We start from the raw sequence: 26,315 nt of genomic DNA on the forward strand, positions 1-26,315 counted from the left end.
GTAACTCTGTTGGGGCTAGATTTAGAGTCCGGGAAAAAAACTACTACCATCATTCATATATTAAAATTGGGATCTCCTCCCAACAAATTACATTTACATTGCAAGTAATACATAAAACACTAATTCCATAAAAAACAATATCAACATGATGGACCACTAATAAGGGTAACTGCATACTATGTCCATATTAGTAGAATTTGATTTTTACTTTTTTGTTGTACTATAGAGTGTAATAAGAATGAAATATTGTAACATATTACATTTACATTGCAAGACAAATTCTACCCTAGCCAAAATATAGGCTAGCCTTAGTTTAGTTAAGGTCTGTTTGGTCCGCAGACAAGATCAAAATCGAAATTGGAATCAAAATCAGATTCTGATTGTTGTTGTTTGATTCATTTGGAGTCAAAATTGGAATCAACTGAAAAGTTTAAATTTTTTATTAGTCTATTTATTATTTTACTGTGACATTATTAATATCTTATGAATATATAACTATTGTTTTATTAGTACTTTGTTATTATTACCTTATTAGTATTTAATAATTAATATCTTATTATTTATCATTAATTTATGAATATTTTATTAATATATTATTATTTTAGTTTGACTTTAATAATATTTTATTACTATATTTTATTAATAATTTATTAATTTAATATATTTTATTATCATTTTCTTATTAGTTTATTAATATTCTATTATTTTTGTTTATTAATATTTTATTATTTTATTATTAATATATTATGATTTCTTTATTATTATCTCATTCTTAATTTAATAAATTTTATTATTTCTTTAATATTAGGGTTTGGGTATTTTGTCATAAGTTCTTTACTTCTTAACAAACTTTGGATTGGGAATCTCATTCCCTAAGGGGGCCTAGAATGTCCATTTCCCCATATGGGGGAATCCCATTCTTGGCAGAACGGGAATTGGAATCCCATTCTTGCTAAGTGAATAGTTGGAATTGAAATAAGCCATTCCAATTCTAGGCACCTATTCCCAGAAACCCAACAGACCCTTAAGTTTGTGGTAGCCATAATTGTCAAGGTAAATTTCAAAGCAGTTTTCTATATAGTGTAATGAAATAACTTTATATTCTTAGTTGTTTTGAGATTATAATTATAAAATAGATATTATTAAACTAAAATATTTATTTTGTCTATTTGTATACTAGCTTTTTTTATTATTTTCATATTTGTTAGGGTCTAATCCACACACACGTTATTAAATGCTGTCTTGAACTCTCAAAGACTTCAAAACCTAAACCAATATGTCAAAGGAAGAACTTAAAATTTTGTCTATTCAATACATTTCTTTACCTATAACAAAAATATGGGTTTCTTTCTCTTTTTCTTCTCATGGATATGTTGATTTTTGATACTTCACAATGAAGTTTATACTTTTTTATGAAAACTATGAATAATTATTAAGAGAATATGGTTGCTAGTTGCAATGGAACATAAGGAACTACCCTAGGGTATATGATTCTACTTGAGAAAACCCATTCCCTAGATTTGTCTCGTTCCATTCTCAATGAATTGGCTTTTTGACCAAAAAGAAGAATCAAAACTATGTTGTGAGTTGCTTTTACATGTAAACAAAGACAACCTTCAATTAATATCAAAGAATTTGGACTACATATTATGTCACATGTAACTGAGTGTGAAAATGTAAAACAAAATGATCATTTTAGAGGGTCATCATTTCCACCATCAAAACATTAATATTCTAATAAATCATTATCATTATTAGGTGTTGGGTTCAGTTATGTCTCATGTCCGACAGAAAAAGGTAGGATCCATATCTAGACCAAATTTTGATTTGTATCATGTTTATTTCAAGGTTTTTAAAACTAATTCTGATAACGAACTAATTTGGGGTCCGGTTATCGGGTCAAACGGTTCAATTGTTCGAACTGAATAGATAGCTCGTTCTGACAAAAAATAAAAAATTCAGATAAGTATGAATAAACTCAATGCAGATTTCTCAATTCCACTGCAGACCTGTAAGCATTCAAAATGTCAAATACTCCCACTCTATGCACCAATGCCCGCCTGTAAATTAGCATCAATTCCGAGCTGGCACCTACCCCAATTCGACTGCTCAAATCAACGCTTTACAGACTAAACCAACTATTTTGGGGAAAATAACGCTTCTAGGGTAAAACTGATCCGATCACGATTTCCAATTTTTCCAGTCCGACCATCCAATCCAGTCTGATTTTGAAAACTATGGTTTATTTTTTAATGCATATCATTAGTAGGGTCCAATCCTACGAAGTAGTAAGTACAGGTACGTAAAATGACCCATTCCAATTCATACCAAGTTTGGAAGAGTGACTTTTATAGTCATTATCTCTTCTTCCACTCAGGATTTAAACATGTCAAGACTCCCAAATACTGATTTTAAATTCCCATGAAGAATGGAAATGATTTAGATCAAAGATATTAATGGTTTCTTCTTTATCTTTTAACTTTAGGAATTATGGCATCAAAAAGAAATTTAAAATAAATCATAAGCATTGCTCAATTGATTGGATGTTCTGATATTCTGTTTGGTCGAGGAACAGAGAAAATCAGTGGGGAAATTTCATTCACAAATCATAATTAAAAAAAAAAAAGCATAGGTGGAAGCTCGACAAACCATTAATTTTATGAGAAGAACATAAAACATAAGGAAAGATTAAACATAAAACAATAATGAAGTGAGCAAAGCACCTGGGTTTTTTATCCAAGATTAGAGAATTTGCCTTGCATTATGTAAATCTTCCTATACGTATTTTTCCTTTCTCTTTCCTTTCCCAACAATCGAACACATGGAATATGGAAATCTTCCTATACGTATTTTTATGTTACATGAGCCAAATTGAAGCAAAATGAGCGTTTGCCAAGCATTATGTAAAGTTTAATAAATAGGAATTCTTTGATGTCTGCAAGCCTTTCTGATATAAAATAATATTTTATTAATAAGGGTAAATTGTTGAAACCTGAACTTTCATACACAGTTTGCAAGTTACACCCCTTCTGCTAGAAAATGTTCAAAATATTCATATAGTGGCTTTGACCAAAATGTTTATTTTTCAAGTTTTTTTTTACATATGAATTGTTACCCAAAACCCTTTTCATCTCTTTTATGGAATTGATTTATTTTTCAAAATTTCCCTTCATACCAGTTGCTCAAAGTTAAAGGTGCAATTGCGTTAGAGAATTCTAACATAGGGGTCTTCTTGTGAAAATTTTGGAAATTTTGTATTTTTTTTTTTCTTGTGAAAACCAGCCTCAATAGTAATTGTATGGGTATTTTGGAAACTTTATGCTTCTGTTTTAGTTTTAGAGGATTCTAACATAGGAAGTCTTCTTGCAACCGTGTTAGAAAGTTTAGGAGAGGTGATTGCAATGACCAAACTTCAAGAGAGGTTTCAGCAATTTACTCTATTAATAATATTAACAAGGTCCACGCCTAGGAATACAATATTTAATGTGATGATTGAAGGGATCAAAAAGAAACGTAAACATTATATCATTGTCTTAAAAAAATATTTTAATTAATAGAAATAGTTAAATAAATAATTTATTAATTTAAGATAGATAGTTAATTAATTTACATTTAATAGAAACATAATTTATATTAATATCAAAGTTTTTTTTATCTCCAATAACTAATCTAAATTGAATCAATATACCAACTAACTTAACCACATGTAGGTATTAATAATCTAAGTGTTTTTCTTCAATATAAACTGTAGTTAGATTTGAGCTTTTTTCAAATAGATCATGAAAGACCAAAGATTGTTTGGTTGAAATATTTTCCATAGATCTTTTAAAATACTATAAACTCTGAAATACAATTTGCTAATGTGGTGAAAATATGTGCTACATATACATGAAATGTTTTGTGTATAGGCCAGCAAACCTTTCATTTAACAAATGTGGGACCCACATATACGTTCATATGTGTATATCATACTTATAGGTCCAACATGCAATTATCACAAATGGGCCCCACATGCAAGTCCACCTATGCATACCCTACATTTTGGACTTCACAAAACATATATTTTCCTAAGTGGGCCCCATAGATATTGGTTCTATGTTTCGATTGTATATATGAATCTACTACTCACATGGAACATTTCTAAAGAAAAGGTTATTCAAACATTTGTTTGGAAAATATGTTTCAATGTTTTATTCAAAATAAGAGAACAATGCATGGAAGCTATTATAACAATCAAATTTTCAGATAGAAACAAAAAGATATTAAGCCTTTATTTGTTTCACTATTTTGCCATTTGGCAGAAAATTGTATAAGCAACATAAGTTTCCATTCTTTTCTTTGTGCCTCTTTCTAAGAACTTTGAGTTCTTATTTATAACAATATTTGGATTTCCATTGTAAATCACTTGGAAATAAAACGCTCATTGTGAATCATATAAAAACAAAACCCCCATTCCATATTGTAGAAAATATTCGTCCATAGAAAAAAAATAAACATTTTAATTACCTGAAGAAAAAAACCAAAACAAATGATGAACAACGGTCGTATGCGGATTGTACCTGTCACGTTAATAAATTTCCATTGTTCGGTTGATGTAACCTGTAACCTTTGATGAATTCTTTGCAAAAGGCAAGAAACATTAGGCCCATGGAGAAGAAAAGAAGAATATGGGAGGACTTACCGCATGTATGATTTTAAAGGTATTAGTAAGATTGTCCACGGTTCAGTTAATCGAATCATGACACTTTTTTGTAAATCGAATCAGTGGCATCGGTTTTTCTAATTCTCCAAATCGAAATTGAATTTGTACCACCTTAACTGGTCCATCAGTTTTGGTTTTTGACCGGTTTAGTTCTTCAACTTTTCAGTTTTTTATATTTATAATATATATTATACAAATATATGTATTATATTATATAATAAATAATAAATGATATATAATATATTATAAATATTTGAAAACTACATAATATATATAATATATTTATAAATATAATATAAGTATATATAATGAATATAGAATTCCGAAGCCAACGCTATGGCTCAACTTGCAGCAAGTCTAGAGTTCCCTAATGACACAAGTGAACAAACATTCACGGTCAAGTATCGTTATCTGCCCTCCGGGCAGAAAGCGTTTGCTTGATGAAAGGGAAATCTTTGACAAATAAAGCCTCTAATCACGGGGCTTTACCAAAGCTTAGGTCGGCTTTGAGGTCCGCTTCCGAGCTTGTTTGAATTGACTGAATCTGAATGAGAGCCCGGAGGATGTGAGTGTTTTGATCCTAGATCCGAGTCTCATGCCTTCCTTTTTTGCGGCTCTGCCAAAAAGGGGAGTATGGGTCTTGATCGTGGTGGACCGATTCACAAACAAAATATGCCCATTTTTTTCCACTGTCCCATCCATATACAGCAGCAACAGTCGCTCAGATCTTTGTCGATAATATCTTCATTGCATGGAATGCCACACTCAATTGTCAGCGACAGGGGACCCGGTCTTCATTAGCAATTTCTGGCAGGCGTTTACAAGGGACACAATTTCAAATGAGCTTGCTGCTTGTTGCTCGTAAGCACTCCACTCGCTGCCTACTCCACTCGTTACCACTAAACGACGAAGCCAGGAGCGGAAGGAGGGACTTGAACCCTCAACCTCAGCCTTGGCAAGGCTATGCTCTACCATTAAGCTATTTCCGCCAGCTCCGGTAGTGGCGAAGCACTACTGAGCAATTCACGTATCACTTGATACGGACGACTTCTGAATCGATCGGTTTGGTTAACCGCATTTTGCGATTCATAGATATTTATCAAAGAGAGTCAAAATCTCCCAAGCATGTGCATTGTGACACATGCTCGAGGAAGAGTTAGGGGTGAAAAAGATGGGTCTTTTATGAGTTTCGCGTGTCTTTTATGAGTTGGGTCTTTTATGCGAAATATCTATGACTTGCCAAACTGACCACAATTCGACCCAACAGGCTTTCAAAAGCCAAGAAGCCCACATGGAAAGACCCAACCAAATTGGCTTATATAATCTATGCATGGTCTTTATTAAAAAAAAATATGAGTTGAAGGAACTAGTGACAAAATCAAATTGATCCCAATCCAAACAATATTTTTCGTTATGTATTGTTAGAAAAACTTGTATTAATTCTTTTACCATGTTTATTAGCTTTTATTATGGCTACGTAAATGCTTTTGGCCTTTAAATGCTCAAATCCCGAAGCTTATCAAATGCAACTCTGCATACTCAAATAAGCCTCCTTTCTGCAATTGTCACACCAAGAACTAAAGGAAATAACAAAAACATTTTGGTTGGAAAATTTGAACATAAATTAGAAATTAAGGGATTGTTTGGTAATGTAGTTTCTATAAGGTGGTGTAGTTGAATCTTTTAAGCCCTATATAGTGTGGTTAGAATCTCATGTTTTGAACAACACCACATTCCATAAGGTATTTTGTAAAATACCCATATTTTTTACACCTTGTATCCCTTTATAATCTACTATTTTTATTCAAATCATTATATCCTTTATCATTAAGCCCTGTATTTAAGGCACCCTTTCGTTAAATCTTATATTTAAAGAACAAGATATTCTTTGTGGACTTTTCTTTAAATCTTATATTTAGATATATCTCTAATATTATCTAATTATTATATCGCACAACAATAAGCATGCTAAATAAAAGTATTTTTATTCGATGGAAATGAAATATAATATTTAAAATTGACCCAAACATGACACCATTTTTCTTATTCAAGTGGTGGGTCAATAGTTCAACCCTTTAAGTCAAATGGATCAGTTCGTGATAAAATAAATAAATACTAAAAATAAAAAAAAAAGATATAAACACAAAAAAAATATTAAAAACATAGTATTTTGTAAAAACTCAATTGGGTGCATCTCTAATATTATGTATTCATCATATTTGTGACAAATAAGATTTATTTTTATTAACAATAGAAATAGAATTAAAAATTAAATAAACATAAAAAGAAAACTATTTTTGCATCAAATCGATGTCAATGGTCCATATGGAGGCAAATTAGGTGGTTTAACTCGAGTTTGAATTAATCTAACTCATAATTTTAGACAGGCTAGCTTCGATTTTTGGTCCTCGAATTGGGCCTAAGCCAAGGCTCAGAAGTTTGGCCTTTTTTTTTAATTTTTTAGGTTGAACCCAAGCCTAGCCCTTAAGTAGCTAAAGTCAAGCCTGATTATATGCATGCATTCATAAATACATCTATAGCACATATTTGCATATATGTACATACATGCAATCATATACATACATTTTATGTTAAATTTGGTTAAGGGTGCTAATCAACAAAACCAGGTATAAGACTAACCCAAGTGCATAAAATTCCAATGCAAGTTGGGCCCAAGTTGGACAACTCAAGCTTGACTTTGGTCTAAAGCCTCAGATCCAATACATAGTGTTGGGTCCGGGTTAAGATTAAATTCATCCCAACCTACATGACTTGCACCATAATGGTCCAATCATTTGAGTAAACGGATTAACAAATGCTAACATAGTTAAACAATAAAATTTTAAAAAACAAAAAGAAACATAAAAAATAAAAATTACATAAAATTCATAGAAAATTTTGGCACATCTTAGATATTATAAACTTAGTATATCAAACAAAAATAAGTGTAATAAACAAGAATTATTTTTAGAATTAATTATGTAAATGGAGTGAAAATTTTAAAGTTGTCAAAAAATGAGAATGCTTTTATCAAGTCAAATAGGCCAAAACATGATGTCATAATTATATAATATAAACTCAAAAGATAAATAAAAATAAAAATATATAAAACACAAAAATATGTCTATAAAATTTGTGCACATCTCTAATATTATATATGTATCATATTAGACAAAAATAAATATGACAAGTAAAAAGTATTTTTATTAATAATGAAAATGAAATATAAAATCTAAATCCATCAACACACCATGCTTTAATTATTTATCCTTTTTAAGTGGTTCTAATAAGGATGTTGAAAATATTAATGTTATCTGAAAGTGCCACATGCAACGCACCTACATATTTACTGGTCATTTTAAAGCATAAATCATTCTTAAAGTATTGATGAACTGATCATGCACCATGTGTTCTTTGTTAAGGAAATTGAAAGAAACATGAGACTTCAAAAAAACTTAAGTCAAAACGATAAAATGGTCTCTATAATAACTAAGAAGTCTTATAAGTTTAATAGATTATTCCATGAAATTGACTCATGGAATGCTTAGGGTCAGGACAAAGTGTTGGAATTCCAAAAATTGGGCAGAGTTGTCGCAAAACAATTTGAGGGCCTAGTAGGGGTGATTAGGAAAAACCAAAAAGTCAAATTGAACCGTTGAAACTGAACCAAAATTTTCAATTAACCGAATCGTTCGATAAACATATATATTTATTTATATATTATATATATGTATATAATATATAATGTATTATTTATCATTTATAATATAATATTTTATATATTTATAGCTTTATTATATATTTATATATTTACTTATAATATATATTATAAAAATAAAAAAAATCAAAAAATCAACAAACATAACCAATGGTTAACTGAACTGATCATCCAGTTAATCAATTGACTTTGGTTTGATTTCGGTTATTTGTTTTCCAAAAACCAATACTACTAATTCGATTTAAAAAATAGGCCCACCATTCAATTAATAACCAAACTATAAACACCCCAAGGGCTAAGTGCCACTACGTAATTTATCTTAAATAATAATATATATCTTATTTAAACCTAGGAAACCAACCAAATATAGGACCGCAATGTCCAAGAACCAAGAGTTTCACAAAGCAAAATCTATCAGCTTAGACCATTGTCGGTATAAAGAATTTGACACCAATCCATTAACCAAATGAGGATCAGACGATGGACTTTTGACAATACCAAGATTCGCCGGCACTTTCGGAGTCCTCCACCAGACAAGGGGCAGTAAAATTAATAGCATCTTGGCACAACCAATATTACGTTAATAACATCTTGCAGCAAAATTATTAAAACTTCACGAAGTTACTTTTTAGCAACAATATAAACATAACACGCACTCGCTGCACTATTCTCAGATTTTCCCATTTCCCACCAGTGCACAACATCTTACACCCGATCGTCTTTATTGATTATTCTCTCTCTCTCTCTCTACCTTCGTTTGATCTCTTCGGCAATACCAGTTCTATATCATCCAAAACCCTAAACCCTAGTGTGTGCATTCAAATGATGATGATGATAATTGTCAGCAACCAAATGACCTTACTAGTTGAACAATTAACCTATTTAACTAGGGAAATGGATTGTGATTAAGACATTAATCACAATGGCTTTTAGGACCGTGTTGTTGGGACACTAAGTTGGGGCTAGATTTAGAGTCGGGGAAAAAAACTACTACCATCATTCATATATTAAAATTGGGATCTCCTCCCAACAAAAACTACTACCCTGTTCCAACGTGATTTTTATTTTGTATACCTCACCATAATAATGCAACCCACCATCAATGAGATGTGTGTGGAGGTGAGGGTCCTCTCACCACATAGCTCACCGTACCTCTTCATCCTCTCTATTCTCACACACTAGTAAAAGTGTATGTGTTGCACATGACAATATCAAATGATGATGATAATTGTCAGCAACCAAATGACCTTACTAGTTGAACAATTAACATATTTAACTAGGGAAATGGATTCTGATGAAGACATTAATTCTTTTTTTTCTTTATATTTTGGCCATTTCTGTCTTTACTAACAATAATTCTTATTATTCAAACATATTTTTGTTTAATATGAAGAATATATAATATTAACGAATGTTCAAAACTTTTTATAAAATTTATAAAAAATTTTATATTTTTATTTTTTATAATTTAATTTATGAGATAATAAAAATTACTTATTTACCAAGAGGAAATGCAATTCCAATATATTGTCTGAATATTGGTTTTTAATGTTGTGGTCAAATCAATAATACACACACACACACACACACACACACACCACATATATATATATATATATATATATATATATATATATAATATGTGTTATTTATTATTTATTTATAAATATGTTATTTATATTGCATTTTCGTAAACTTCTTATATGACGAAAATAGTTGAAAAATACTTATATTTTTTGTTTTTCTTTATTTCAACTATTATATATATATATATATATATATATATATATATATATATATATATATATATCATTTATATATAATATATGTGTTATTTATTATTTATTTATAAATATGTTATTTATATTGCATTTTTGTAAACTTCTTATATGACGAAATAGTTGAAGAATACTTATATTTTTTGTTTTTCTTTATTTCAACTATTATATTTTCTTTTTTTAATAATTTATTATTTATTAATTAAATCGGGCCATATTAGATTTGGATATCCAATATATTGATCATATTTAAATTTGAATCAATATTTATGAGATATGTTCTGATCTTTGGATCAAATCGAATTCAAATATACCCTGATTCAAATCCGATCTATTTGCATCCCTACCAAACCACTTCTCTACAATGACCTAGCTAATTAAACCATTGAACCATTTGACATGATTAGTGGGGCCATGTGTTAGACATTAATGCTCTTTATTTTTTATCCTAATTTTTATCATATTTCTATCATTAGTGAAAATAATTCTCATTAATCACATATTTTTTATATGATGAATATATAATATTATAGAATGTACCCAAACATATCTACAAATTTCTACATTTTGAAGAATTTTATGTATTTTTTTTATTTAATAATGATATCATGTGTTGGTCCATATGACATGAATAATTGAACCACTAACCCACCACTTGGATGGAAAACCCTTTTTTTTTCTTTTTTGATTGATCTTAAATTATGTTTTACATTTTTATCATCAATAAAAGTAATTCTTAGTTCCACATTTATTTTTGCACATGGCAATAGCAAATAAAATGGACCAGGTACAATCCAATCTAATGATTGTTTTGAATCAATTTGGACCAGTTCAATTCAATGTCTGGACCGTCTAATCTATTCAAATTCATTTTGATTTACATTGGTTTCAACCCAAACCTAGTCCATTGACACATATTCTTATCTTATATCAATAGACAAGATATTGGCTTAATCCAACCCAATCCAATATAATTTTTTTACGGACGGACCAGGTCCAATCCAATTTAATAAATATTTTGGACCAGATTAGTCCAATCCAATATGTCTTGTTGGTTCATCCAATCCATCCAAATTGATTTTGGATTGGATCCCGTCCAATCCAAAACCGGTCCATTGAAACCTTTAGTGGGTTCTACTCCAATCGGGATGGCTTTTTTACCACTAGCTGGGGTCGAGGAAATTCAAATCTCTAGAATCGGGGACAAAAAGGGGACGGTATTTGTGTGTGTGTGTATGTGTGTGTGTATGACATGAATTCAAGCTTCATTCTTTTATATCTATATATCCAATTCAATTGAAAGCTTAATAAATCAGTATAAAGCTTAGTAAATCAGTATAAAATCAGCATACATATACAAAATTAAATGAAAAACCAAAATATATATATTATTAATAAAAACTAAGGTTCCATTTGGTTTGTGGTCAGAATTGGAATAAAAATTCCTCAGAATCGGAATTAGAATCACCTATTCCCCCACAGGTTCCAATCTGCTACCCATGAGTTGATCCCACATCCCTACCCATGACCATGAGTAATTACAGTTGAACATTGGGAACATCTCCCTTATCATTCATGGGGAGATGTTCCCAATACTTGCAATGGTGTTCGTGTTCCGTATGTGGATGTGGGAATAATTTGTGGATAGAAAATTCAGAGTTTTCTCCACCTGTTTGGTTCAAATGGTAATTGGAATTGTATTCCATAAAATATACATGACTTTCAATGAGGGTTAGGATTGGGTAATTAAAGAGAAATAGGGTTGGGGGGTTTAAGTCACTTGACTTTTTCTTTTCTTTTTTTGATTGGTTGGAATGTGATTCTCATTGGGAGAGTAGGAATGGCTATTCTCAAAAGGGGGAATGCTATTTCACTAGAAGTAGGAATAGGAATCCCACTCCACCAAACCAAACAATTAGGTCATTCTAGTTCCAATTTCAAACGTCCATTCCTTTGAATCAAATGGATCTTTAGTTCGTTGGAGTTCAAAATTCCATCATCTTTTCGATTATGGCAAAATTAATGAACACCAAATCCAACTTAAATGGATCAGATTAATTTGTTCTAATCTATTTGTTTATGTATTCACTAAAATTTGGAATGTAAGTAGATAGAAGGAAGATGAAAAGTATCAAATTAAAACCATCATACATATATTTCTAGCCATAAGGGAGATAGCTAGAATAGGAGTAGAGTTGGTTTATAGAAACTAGATTTCAAAACTATGACCATTTTTACCAAAAGAAAAAAAAAAAAAAGATCTGATACTAGTACATGGTCCCAACAGCTATTGTAGTTGTACATCCGAAACATTCTCGCATGAAGGACAAGGGAGATGTTCCTCATGTACAGCTGGATTGTAGATGCATGACTGCAATGGCTATTAGGACTGTGTTGTTGGGTCACTCTGTTGGGGCTAGATTTGGAGTCCGGGAAAAAAACTACTACCATCATTCATATATTAAAATTGGGATCTCCTCCCAACAAATTACATTTACATTGCAAGTAATACATAAAACACTAATTCCATAAAAAACAATATCAACATGATGGACCACTAATAAGGGTAACTGCATACTATGTCAATATTAGTAGAATTTGATTTTTACTTTTTTGTTGTACTATAGAGTGTAATAAGAATGAAATATTGTAACATATTACATTTACATTGCAAGACAAATTCTACCCTAGCCAAAATATAGGCTAGCCTTAGTGTAGTTAAGGTTCGTTTGGTCCGCAGACAAGATCAAAATCGAAATTTGAATCAAAATCAGATTTTGATTGTTGTTGTTTGATTCATTTGGAGTCAGAATTGGAATCAACTGAAAATTTTGAATTTTTTATTAGTCTGTTTATTATTTTACTGTTACATTATTAATATCTTATGAATATATAATTATTCTTTTATTAGTACTTTGTTATTATTACTTTATTAATATTTAATAATTAATTTCTTATTATTTATCATTAATTTGTGAATATTTTATTAATATATTTTATTAATATCTTATGAATATTTTATTAATATATTCGTTTGATCTCTTAGGCAATAAAGAAAACAAAAACAAACACCAGTTCTATATCATCCAAAACCCTAAACCCTAGTGTGCATTCTTGCGATCTTTTTATTTTAGTTTTCTGTGTTCGATTAATCAATCGGACAATAATTTTATAATTTTGGGTTTTGCAATGGGTCGTAGAAAGATCGAGATTCAGAAGATTCAGAGCAAGGAGAAACTCAATGTTTGTTTCTCCAAGCGTAGGACTGGGCTGTTCAAGAAAGCTGAAAAATTAGGCCATCTCACTGGTGCCAAGACTGCCATCGTCATTTTCTCTCCGGCTGGTAAGATTTTCAAGTTCGGAGATCCACTGGTCGATTCCATAATCGATCGCTACCTTCTCCTTCATCATCAGAACCGGCAGCGCCCCGAGCCAACATGTCTAGCTGTTGAAGATGATACCGCAGACGTTGATTTGGATGGTTTTGGAGATCAAATTCGAGAAGTCGAATCTGCGTTGATCAAAGGCAAGGAGAATGTGATGAGACGCATGTCGGAGCAGCAACAACAACAGAAAGAGTCCGTTGTCCCTTCCTCATCCTTGATTCTTGATGAAAATTTAGTTGGAATTCCGCCTTCTTCGTCCTCATACTCGTATGTGCATGATCTGGGAGTTGGTGATTTTGAGAATCCAGATGAAGTGAAGCAACCTGGATTAGATTTGGTAGTTGACGATCTTACAAGTGGAATTGAAGATGAACAAACCTGGTTGGAGGAACTCTCATGGGACCCCAATATGTTCTTCGATATTGATGAGTTACTTGACACCCTGTCTGACCCGCTACCGCCAGAAGAATCCACCGATCAAAATCAGCAACAACAAGATGCAGAGTGGTTTGAGCAATCATATTTTGAGACCTCCCCAGAATTGCGATCTGAATCTGGTGAAGCCCAACCAGATGTGGATGAATTGTTGGCAAGCTTTTTCTGATCATCATTCAAATTGATTATGTTTGTACACAGTTAACATTTTCCATTTTAGCGTTGGAACTTTGTCACGTAAGTGATTTATTGTTGTATATCTGACATCTAAGGTTCTGACTTTCTGAGATTGTTATATATAATGTTATAATAAATGATGCTTGTTTCTGTCGGTTCTCGATCGTTATTGCATTATTGATTGTACACTGTTACTCTACCGCCTCTACTATACATTGTCCTGTCGGTATGGCGAAGATATGGCAATTTGACCCCATCTCGTGGGGCCCACCCCAACCGGTGAGGTTTTTTGATCACTGGTTCCACTGTGGTCGGGGAAATTCAAAACTCTAGAATCGGGGATGGAATGGGAATATGGGATGGTATTTGTGTGTGTGTTTATGACATGAATTTGATCTCGATTCTTTTATACATCTGCATATCCAATTCATTTACAAAATTAAATGACAAACCAAAGAATATACATTATTAATAAAAACTAAGGTTCCATTTGGTTTGTGGTCAATAATAGAAATTCTTTAGAATAGAATTAGAACCACCTATTCTGATCTGCTACTCACGAGTTGATCCCATATCTCTACCCATGATCATGAGTAATTACACTTACACATTGGGAATATCTTCCTTTTTATTCATGGGGAGATGTTTCCAATACATGCAATGGTGTTTCGTGTGTGGATATGGGTACAATTTGTGGATAGCAAATCCAGAGTGTTCCCCACTTGTTTGGTTCAAATGGTAATTGGAATTGGATTCCATAAGATATGTATGACTTTCAAACTTTCAATGAGGATTAACATTGGGAAAGTCAGAATGGCCATTCTCAAAAGGGGGAATGCCATTCCACTAGAAGTGGGAATAGGAATCTCATTCCACCCAACCAAACAATTAGGTCGTTCTAGTTCCAATTTCAAACCCTCCATTCCTTTGAATTAAATGGATCTTAAGTTCATCCGAATTCAAAATTCCATCATCTCTTCGATTATGGCTAAATTAATGAACACCAAATCCAACTTAAATGAATCACATTCATTTGTTCCGATCTATTTGTTTATGTATTTACTAAAATTTGGAATATAAGTAGATAGAAGGAAAATAAAAAGAATCTAATTAAAGCCATCATACATATATTTCAAGCCATAAGGGAGATAGCTAGAACTTATTTAGGAGTAGAGTTTGTTTATGGAAGATTTCAAAACTATGGCCATCTTTACCAAAAGAAAAAAAAAAAAAAAAGGTCTGGTACCAATACATGGTCCCAACTAGCAATTGTAGTTGTACATCAAGAACATGCTCGCATGAAGGACAAGGGAGATGTTCCTCATGTACAGCCGGATTGTAGATGCATGACTGCAAATGGCTTTTAGGACCATGTTGTTGGGACCCTATGTTGAGGCTAGATTTAGACTCGGGGAAAAAAACTACTACCATTATTCATATATTAAAATTGGGATCTCCTCCCAACAAAAACTACTACCCTGTTCCAAGGTGATTTTTATTGTGGATATCTCACCATAATAATGCAACCCACCATGTATGAGATGTGTGTGGAGGTGAGGGTCCTCTCACCACATAGATAATAAAAATTACTTATTTACCAAGAGGAAATGCAATACCAATATATTGTCTGAATATTGGTTTTTAATGTTGTGGTCAAATCAATAATATATATCATTTATATATAATATATATGTATCATTTATATATAATATATATGTTATTTATTATTGTATTTTTTATTTAATAATGATATTATGTGTTGGTCCATATGACATGAATAATTGAACCACTAACACACCACTTGAATGGAAAACCCTTTTTTTTTGTAGATTTTAAATTATGTTTTACATTTTCATCATCAATAAAAGTAATTCTTATTTCCACATTTATTTTTGACATGGCAATACCAAATGATGATGATGATAATAATCATTAACTAAAGGACCTTATTGGTTGAACAATTAACCTATTTGACCAGGAAAATGGACTATGATTAAGTCATTAATTCATTTTTTTCTTTGTATTTTAGCCATTTCTATCTTTACTAAAATAATTCTCATTTTTGCAAACATATGTTTGTTTAATATGAAGAATATATAATATTAATGTATGTTCAAAGTTTTTTTAAAAATTTATAAAAAATTCTATATTTTTATTTTTTTATTATTTAATTTATTAGTTAATAAAAATTACTTATTTACCAAGAGGAAATGCAATTCCAATATATTGTTTGATCATTGATTTTTAATATTGTGGTCAAATAAATTATTTATATAATAGTATAGATATTATTTATATATAATATATATGTTATTTATTATTTATTATAAATATGTTATTTATATTGCATTTTTGTAAACTTTTTATATGATGGAAATAGTTGAAAAATACTTATATTTTTTGTTTTCTTATTTCAACTGTTATACTTTTCTTTTTTTTTAATAATTTATTACTTTTTTTTAAATAAATAGGATCATATCAGATTCGAATATTTGACATCTTGATCGGATTAGGATTCGAATCAATATTTATGAGATCCGGTCACACCTTTGGATTAGATCAGATTTGAATACACCCTAATTCAAATATGATTTGATCTATTTGCATCCCTACTAAACACTTGCCTACGATGACCTAGCTAATTAAATTATTGAACCATTTGACATGGTTAGTCGGGTCATGTGTTAGATATTAATGCTCTTTATTTTTTATCCTAATTTTTATCCCATTTCTATCATTAATGAAAATAATTCTCATTAATCAAACTTTTTTATATGATGAATATATAATATTATAGAATATACCCAAAATTAACAACAAATTTCTATATTTTCTAGAATTTTATGTATTTTATTATTTAATAATAACATCCGTTTGACATGGATAGTTTAACCACTAACCCATCATTTGGATGCAAAAACCATTTTGCTTTTTCGGTTGATTTTAAATCATGTATTCCATTTTCATCATCGATAAAAATAATTCTTATTTTCACATTTATTTTTTGTTTAATATGGTGAATATATAACAATAGAATTGTATCAAAATGCTTTATACAAAGCTTATATTTTTCTTTAAGTTTATATATATGCATGTATGTATGTATTTATGTATGTATACATGCATATTATGTATGTATGTATTTAATATTTGTTACTTAGTTATGACATCATAGATTGACCCATTTAACCCGAAAGTTAGATCATTGACCTACCTACCATTTAGATATGGAAATGGTTTCATTTTCAAATTGGTTTTTAATTTTGCATTTCATTTATATCATTGATAAAATAATTATTCTTTATCATACTTATTTTTGTTTATATTTTTAGTATATAATATTATAGATGTGCCCAAAATTATTTCATATTTTTTTGTACTATTCCATTTTAAAAAATTTATTTTTAATTATACATCATGGATTAACCTATTTGACCTAAAAGGTTGAACCACTAACCCACCCTTAGATAGGAAGATGGTTTAATTTTCCAACGGTTTTAAGTTCTATATTTGATATCCATCATTAATAAAATTGTGTCCATTTTATCATAGTTATTTTTTAATATGACAAATATAAAATAATAGAAACATGTCCAATTTTTTTCAATATTTCTTTTTTTTCTATCTTTATTGTTTTTCTTATATTTCTAAATATGTATTATTGATTTATGACATCATGAAATTATCCATTTAACCCAAATGTTTGAAGTACTTACCCACGACCTAGATGGAAAATATGATTTCATTTCTATGTTTATTTTAAAAATATAAAATTTCAATCTATTAATAATTATTGTTATGGATTAGTGGAATTTAATGATGATAAATAAAAGTATTTTTATATTTCTAAATTTGTATTATTTATTTATGACATCATTAAATTATCCATTTGACCCAAATGGTTGAACTACTTACCCACCACCTGATGAAAAATATGATTTCATTTCTATGTTTATTTTAATTATATAAAAATTTCATTCTATTAATAATTATAGTGTATGGATTTATTAGTGGAATTTAATGATGATAAAAAAAGTATAAATGTTGGATTAAATGAGAGAGAATGTGATTTATTTAATGGCTTAAACATGAGACTTAATGAGAAGTAATTGGATGTACTTAATGGTATTCTTTTAATTACATTTTCTACCATTTAAATAGATGAATTAAATTCAAGAGGATGGGTATTTCAGTAAAGAAAAATTCTAGAAGCCAATACCTCCTCATTCACACTTTTACAAATAGTATAGATAGATGTGCACACGAACAAACACCCCCCCTATCCACAACTTACTAAATTATCTCTAATTTAGTAGAGAGTTTCTCTCCTAAAAATTATCACTAATTCTTATTTATCTTTACCCTCCCTTTTTATCTACATCTATCTAAAGTAAGTTTGAATTAAAAAATTTAAGAATTATTTAAATATTCTAACAAAAATATATAACAACATTAAAATATTTATTAAAAAGGTAAAAAATAATTATAATCGATTTAATAATATTCATATTATTAATAATTATATATTTTAAAAAAAATCATCATGAAATTATGTACAAACAATTTAGATTATGTTTTTTTGGCTTATTCAATCTTAATGTTATTCAAATAATAAACATCTATCAATAAAATGAAATATTATTCAAAAATTTCAATCTAAATATCTTAAATAACAAAATATTAAAATTAATATTTTAAATAAATTAATAATGTATTTTAAATATTTACTTAATCATTTTCAATTATAATACATAGAATATGATTTTAAATATTTAGTTAAATAACTAAATATTTTAAATAATGAAATATTTAACAAAACTAGATTTTAAATAGTTAAAATATCATAATTATGTATTAATAGTAATATAATTTTATGGATTATTAAATTCAACAAGTAATTATTATTTTAATATTTGAATAATGATATTATTTCAATATATAAATAATATTGTAAATAACTAATTTCATTTATACCAATTAATAATTCTAGAAAATAACTTACAAAAAAATAATGTTTATTAATAATAATTTTAAATACTTAATCTATATTTATTATATATTTATATAATATTAAAATTATTATTTATTGTATTTCAATAATTATTTTTTATTTTTTGCAATAAATATATTTTCAATAGATATGTGTAAATCTATTTTTGTTTTGCTATTTAATAGAAAATGTTCAATAATTATTGGAGTTTAAACTACTGTTATTTAGCTTTTTAAATTTAACTTATTGCGTATTTTTGTTATAAATTTTTAATAACTATTGGAGATTAAACTATTGTTCACGGGTTGTTGGTTTAGTTGTAAGTGGTTTGGCCAACCAAATAGACCTAGTCAAGTTGGGGAGTTGGTCACTCAGGTTATATCAATTTGGGGCAATTTTCGGTTTGGTCAGTCAGTTCAAAATATTTAAACTTAAAAAAATAAATTTAAATTTTAAAAAATTACAATGGAATTATTAAAAAATAAGCTTAAAAAATTAAACTTATGATATAAAATATTTTAGCCTGGGAAATATTGGAATTTTCCCACTTTCCTATATTAAAAAAGTATATTTAAAATATAAAATATTAATATATTTATGGTATGGTCATTCGATTTTAGTTAGTTTACAAATGGCCAAAGTGAAACTAATCCAATCCATTTGAGTTAGGAAATTGTTGAACCAAAGCCAACTAGAAATACTAGAAATCGGGTTGGCCAGTTTCATTAGTTTCATTAGGAATGGCAACGGGGCAAGGTGGGAACAAGGAGCCTCTCCCCATCCCCATTTCCACGGGGATCCCCACTCCACATGATTCTTTATAATGTCAACCAATTATGTTTTTGTTTTCTATTTTTTTAAATGAAAATAAAATAATTAAAATTTACAATCTTATTAGAAAAGATTCAAACATATTCAACCATATTTTTAAAAATATTAACATATAGATGTATGTATACATATACACATATATAAATGTATACGTATATATATATATATTAGCAGGAATCCCTTGGGATGGGGATCAAGGTCCCCACGAGGCAGGAAGTGGTCTTCTTGTCCCCACCAATGGGGATGAAAATTTTTCCATCTTCGTCCCCGTATGGGGAAAATCATCCCCATCCCCACCCCATTCAGGGTGGATCCCCAAGGGGATTGGGGAAATGGGAAAAATTGTCATCCCTAAGTTTGATAAACAACCATATCTAAAATTAATTATTGTTATTTTCGTATTGTAAAAAAATATTAAAAGTAATATATAAAATATAAATAATTGTTAAATATTATATAAAACAATTGTATACTCTTACATGTTTCTATTATTTATCTTTAACTTGACAAATCCCATGCATCGCATGGGTCCTCACTAGTATATATATTAAAACAATGAAGTTTAAAAATTTTCTCCTTTTTTTGAATTTTTTAATCCATTTCATTTTCAAAACTACCAATTAGAACTCTAATTTCCTTAAAAAATCTTCCTAAAGTCTCTCATGAAGCACCTCATCACTCTTTTCTCCCTCTCTCATAATGACACCTTAGCACTTGGCATAATAGGAGTCTTGAGAGTAGGAGCCTTTAAGACTCTTCACAAAGTAGGAGTCTTCCCACGACGAGTCTCCTCTCTCTCTCTCTCTCTCTCTCTCTCTCTCTCTCTCTCTCTCTCTCTCTCTCTCTCTCTCTCTCTCTCTATCTATCTATCTATCTATCTATCCATCTCTATCTCTATCTTTCTTATCAGTAATAGGAGTCTTGACTACAAAAGTCTTTTGGACGAAGAAGTTATAAACTTCATCCTTTTTCGAAGTAGGGGATGAACTTCCTTTTTAATGACGAAGCAAGGGAGGGTAGTGCTTCCAATTGTATTTATTGGAAGTCATCCATATCTCCATAAAATCATCAATGAAATCCGAAAATAGAGACATTATGCATCTTTGAAAAGTAGCAAGGGCATTGCACAAACCAAAAGGCATTTTCCTAAAAGCAAATGTTCCATAAGGGCATGTAAAGGTAGTTTTCTCTTGGTCTTCAGAAGCAATGGGAATTTGGTGATAACCAGAATAACCATCAAGAAAATAATAAAATTCTTAACCAATAAGTTTTCCAATCGTTTGATCAATAAAAGGAATGGGGAAATGATCTTTTCTAGTAGCATCATTCAATTTTCTACAGCCGATACATACCCTCCAACCTGTTATTGTCCTTATAGGGATTAATTCATTATTTTCATTTTTGACTATAGTGGTCCCACCCTTTTTTAGCACAACTTGCACAGGACTTACCCAAGAAAAATCAGAGATAGGAAAGGTTATACATGAATCAAGCCATTTTATCACATCTTTCTTTATTACATCTTTCATATTAGGATTTAACCTCCTTTGGGGCTGCACAATAGGCTTGAATCCTTCTTCCATCATGATTTTGTGCATGCAAACTGATGAACTTATTCTTTGAATATCGCCAATGCTCCATCCAATCGCCCTTTTGTGTTCCCTAAGCACCCTTATCAACTTTTCTTCTTCAAGACCTATTAAGTAAGAAGAAATAATCACAAGTAAGGTAGATGAATTCCCCAAATAAACATATTTTAAATGCGAAGGAAGAGGTTTAAGGTCAAGAGTGGGAGGCTTCTCAATCGATGACTTGGTTTTTGAAAAAGAAGGAGAAATATCCAAAGGCAAAAATTTTTCTCATTTTGTCACGAATCCTCTTTGCTTTTCTCCCAAATAACCAATGGCCTCCTTATGCTTCTCATCTAAAATTTGTTCCTTCACATCAAAAGAATTAGAATGCAATTTTCTAGGATCATCTAACCTAAATGCATGAAATTTTCTTTCTGCCAAATCATCAATGCAATCTACCATTAAGGCTTTGTGTTTATCATTGAAATGTTTCATAGCCTTAAACACATTAAAAATAGTTTCTTCATCATTAATTCTAAGGCTAAGTTTTCCTTGTTGGACATCAATTAAAGCTCTTCCTGTGCCAAGAAAATGTCTCTCTAAAATTAGGGACATATCATAATCTTCTTCCATGTCCAAAACAATAAAGTCAATAGGAAAAATAAATTTATCTACTTTTACCAAAACATCTTCCACTGCTTCCCTTGGATATTTGATACTTCTGTCACCCAATTGTAGAAAAACAAGTGGCAGGTGTTGGCTCCCTTAATCCAAACTTCCTAAAGACAGAAAAAGGCATCAAATTAATACTTGCACCAAGATCACATAAAGCCTTATCGAAATTAATTTCTACAATAGTGCATGGAATAGAAAAACTCCCTGGATCCTTGAGTTTTGGAGGTAATTTATTTTGTAAGATTGCTGAGCATTCCTCATTAAGTTTTACCATCTCAAACTCCTCTAACTTTCTTTTGTTTGAAATTATTTCCTTCAAGAATTTGGCATAACTTGGCATTTGAGAAATAGCATCAAGAAGAGAAATGTTAATATGCAACTTTTGAAACACCTCTAGAAATTTAGCAAATTGCTTATCCAAGTTAGCCTAAATAAATCTTTTAGGAAAAGGAAGAGGAGGTTTGTAGAATTTTAAATTAAGAGTAAAAGAACTTCCCTTTTTCTCCATTGATGACTCGTAGTCTCCTTCTTTGGCTTCAAGGCTTCAGCTTTCTTCCTCTTTTATATGCTCATCATCTTTTCCTTCTTTTTTAAGTTCTTTACCACTTTGCAGAGTGATGGCCTTTACTTGTTCCTTGGGATTCTTCTCGGTATTGCTAGGTAATCCTCCTTGTAGTCTTGCTGAAATTGCTTGAGCAAATTGTCCAATTTGAGTTTCCAACCCTTGAATTCTTGCCTCCGTACTGTTGATAAATTTTTCCATCATATCCTCTAAATTTGGCTTCTTCTCTTGTGGATTTTGTTGTTGTTGCTGCTGAAAGTTGAGAGGTGCTCTTTATTGGTTATTACTCCAAGAAAAATTTAGATGGTTTCTCCATCCTAGATTGTAAGTGTTGGAGTGGGGATTAAAATTAGACATGTTGCCACCATAAGAAACAAAATTAGCTTATTAAGAAGAAGAAGAAAATGGATTTCCTACTTGATAGTCTACACTAGCATGTCCCCCTTGGCCGCCATCTCCTACAAAAGTTCATATGCTTCTTCGAGAGTTTATCTATAAGGGTACCACCTGCAACTGCATCTAATATTTAACGATTAAATTGATTAATGCCACTATAAAAAGTTTTTACTTGCATCCAAACAGGTAGACCATGGTGATGACACATCCTAAGCAGTTCCTTAAATCTCTCAATTTTTTTGAATTTTTTAATTTTTCTAATCCATGTCATTTTTGAAACTATCATTTAGAAAGAAACTCTACTTTCCCTTAAAAAATCTTCATTAAAACAAAGTGATCAAGAAATTTTCCCCTTTTTTTGAATTTTGGGTTTTTGGTATTCCATGCCATTTTTTAAACAACCAATGAGATGCACTTTCCCAATAACCAAAATAATATCTTCTCCTAAAATTTATCCTAAACTACCTCCCCCACTTTCTCCATAATTATCTCTAATTTCAGTTTATCTTCTAAATTATCTCTAATTCATATTTATCTACACAATTATCTCTATTTTAGTACGGTGCGTCTCTCCTAAATTATCTCTAATTCCTATTTATCCTCCCCCCAACTTTTTATCTATATATATCTAAAGAAAGTTTGGATTAAAAAATTAAAATATTATTTAAATATTCTAACAAAATTATATAACATCTTTAAAATATTTATTAAAAACACAAAAAATAATTTTATATTTTTACAAAATATATTACGAAATTTTGTACTAAAAATTTAAATTATGTTTTTCTGGATTATCAATTTAAGTGCTTTTCAAATATTTAATAATATGTAATAGCTTTAAACAAATAATATTCAAATAACAAAAATAAATAAATATTTTAAAGATTATTTAAATATTTAAATAACTAAACATTTAATATAACTATATTTTAAATAGTTAAAGTAATGAAATTATCTAATAAATAATTTTATATTTTTACAAAATATATCACAAAATTTTGTACTAAAATTTTAAATTATGTTTTTCTAGATCATCAATGAAATGTTTTTCAAACATTTAATAATATGCAATGGCTTTAAATAAATAAAGTTCAAATAACCAAAAAAAATTAAATATTTTATAGATTATTTAAATATTTAAATAACTAGATATTTATCAAAAATAGATTTTAAATAGTTAAAATAACAAAATTAAGTAATAAATTTTAAAAAAACTCTTTAAAGCAGAAAAGTAATTATAACATAAAATTGAAATTAATAATAATTTAAAAAATATTACAAAATTAATAATGAAATTATGTAACAATAGTATAAATTATGATTTTATGGATAACTAAATTCCAGAAATAACTAATATTTTAAAATTTAAATATTTACATATTACATAAGTATTTAAATAACTAAACATTTTAAATAAAAAATATTTAACAGAAATAGATTTTAAATAGTTGAAATAAAAAATTTATGTAATAAATTAAAAAAACTGAGGCAGAAAAATAATTATAACATAATATTAAAATTAATAATAATTTATTATTTTTATATAATACTGTAAATAACTAATTTCACTTATATCAAGTAATAATTTGAGAAAATAACTTTCAAAAATTAATATTTATTAGTAATAATTTTAAACTCTTAATCTATATTTATTGTATAACTATATATACTAAAATTATTATTTATTGTTTTTGTGATAAATATATTTTCAATGATTATGTATAAATTTATTTTTGTTATTTAGTAGATAACTTTCAATAATTATGTGAGATTAAACTACTATTAGTGAAATTTTTAAATTTATTTCATTGTACTTATTGTATTTATTGTATTTTTGTTATAACTTATTGATTAAAAATTATTAGAGATTAAACTATTATTTAATATTATACTATTTATTGACTAAGTTAATATATTTTTAGTTATTATTGTATTTTTTATTATAATATATTTTCAATAATTGTTTATTTTCTTTATAAATTTTTAATAATCATTGGAGATTAAACTATTATTATTTATCAAAGATGAGACTGTTAATTTAGTTGAAATTATAAGTGTTCTTGAGTTGGTTCAGTTTGGTCATAGGCTGTTTGGCCAAACAAATTGACTTGGTCAGGTTGGGGAGTTGGTCAACTAAAACCGACTAACCATTTGTGAAAATCGACTCACTCAGGTTGTACTGGTTTGGGTTGATTTTTTTGTTTGATTAGTTGATTCAAAAGATTTAAATTAAAAATAAATAAATTTTAAAAATTATAGTGCAATTATTAAAAATAAATTTATGATATAAAACATTTTACACTAAGAAATATGGGAAATTTACCATTTTTCACATTAAAAATTATATTTAAAATATAAAATATTAATATATATCAATGATCAAATTATTCGATTTTGGTCAGTTAACAAATGGACAAGTGAAACTTATACAACTTGGTTGAGTTGGGAAACTTTTGAACCAAAGCCGACCTAAAATACTAGAAAATCGACCAACTCGGGTCGAGTTGATCGGGTTGGTCGGTTTCATTAGTTTGATGAATAAACCTAACCAAAATTAATTATTTTTATTTTTTGTATTATAAAAAAATTATTAAAAGTAGTATATAAAATATGAATAATTATTAATTACTTAAAAAGTTGAAAATATAGAACAAGCGTACACTCTTATGTTTCTATTAGGGTCATTTACTAGAGCACACCTTATAGTTTAACATATTTACTTCAACCTACCTTATAGATTTCATTTTACAAAAATACAATAATTACAAAAATACAATAAGTACTAAAAACATAATAAATTAGTTAATAAATAGTATAATCTCAAAAAATAGTTTAATCTGTAATAAATATTAATCAATAAGTTATAACAAAAATACAATGAGTACAACAAACAAAACTTAAAATTTTCAATATTTCTAGTTTAATCCTCAATAATTATTGAAAGTTTTCTGTTAAATAGAAATAGAATAATAAATTTATACATGATTATTGAAAAAACAACTATCACAAAAATAATAAATAATTACTGAAATACAATAAATATTAATTTTAGTATATAATTATATAATAAATATATATTAAGAGTTTAAAATTC

General features: G+C 28.9%; 1 non-coding gene across 1 annotated transcript; it reads right to left on the reverse strand.

Moving 5' to 3' along the window:
* Positions 1-5,619: 5,619 nt before the first annotated feature.
* Positions 5,620-5,691, reverse strand: TRNAG-GCC (transfer RNA glycine (anticodon GCC)). Its single transcript has one exon. It is a non-coding gene; the product is annotated as a tRNA-Gly (tRNA).
* Between the last annotated feature and the right edge of the window lie 20,624 nt (positions 5,692-26,315).

Source organism: Nelumbo lutea, chromosome 2 (assembly GCF_056320005.1).
Source record: "Nelumbo lutea isolate HS-2025 chromosome 2, American lotus-T2T, whole genome shotgun sequence".
NCBI lineage: Eukaryota > Viridiplantae > Streptophyta > Magnoliopsida > Proteales > Nelumbonaceae > Nelumbo > Nelumbo lutea.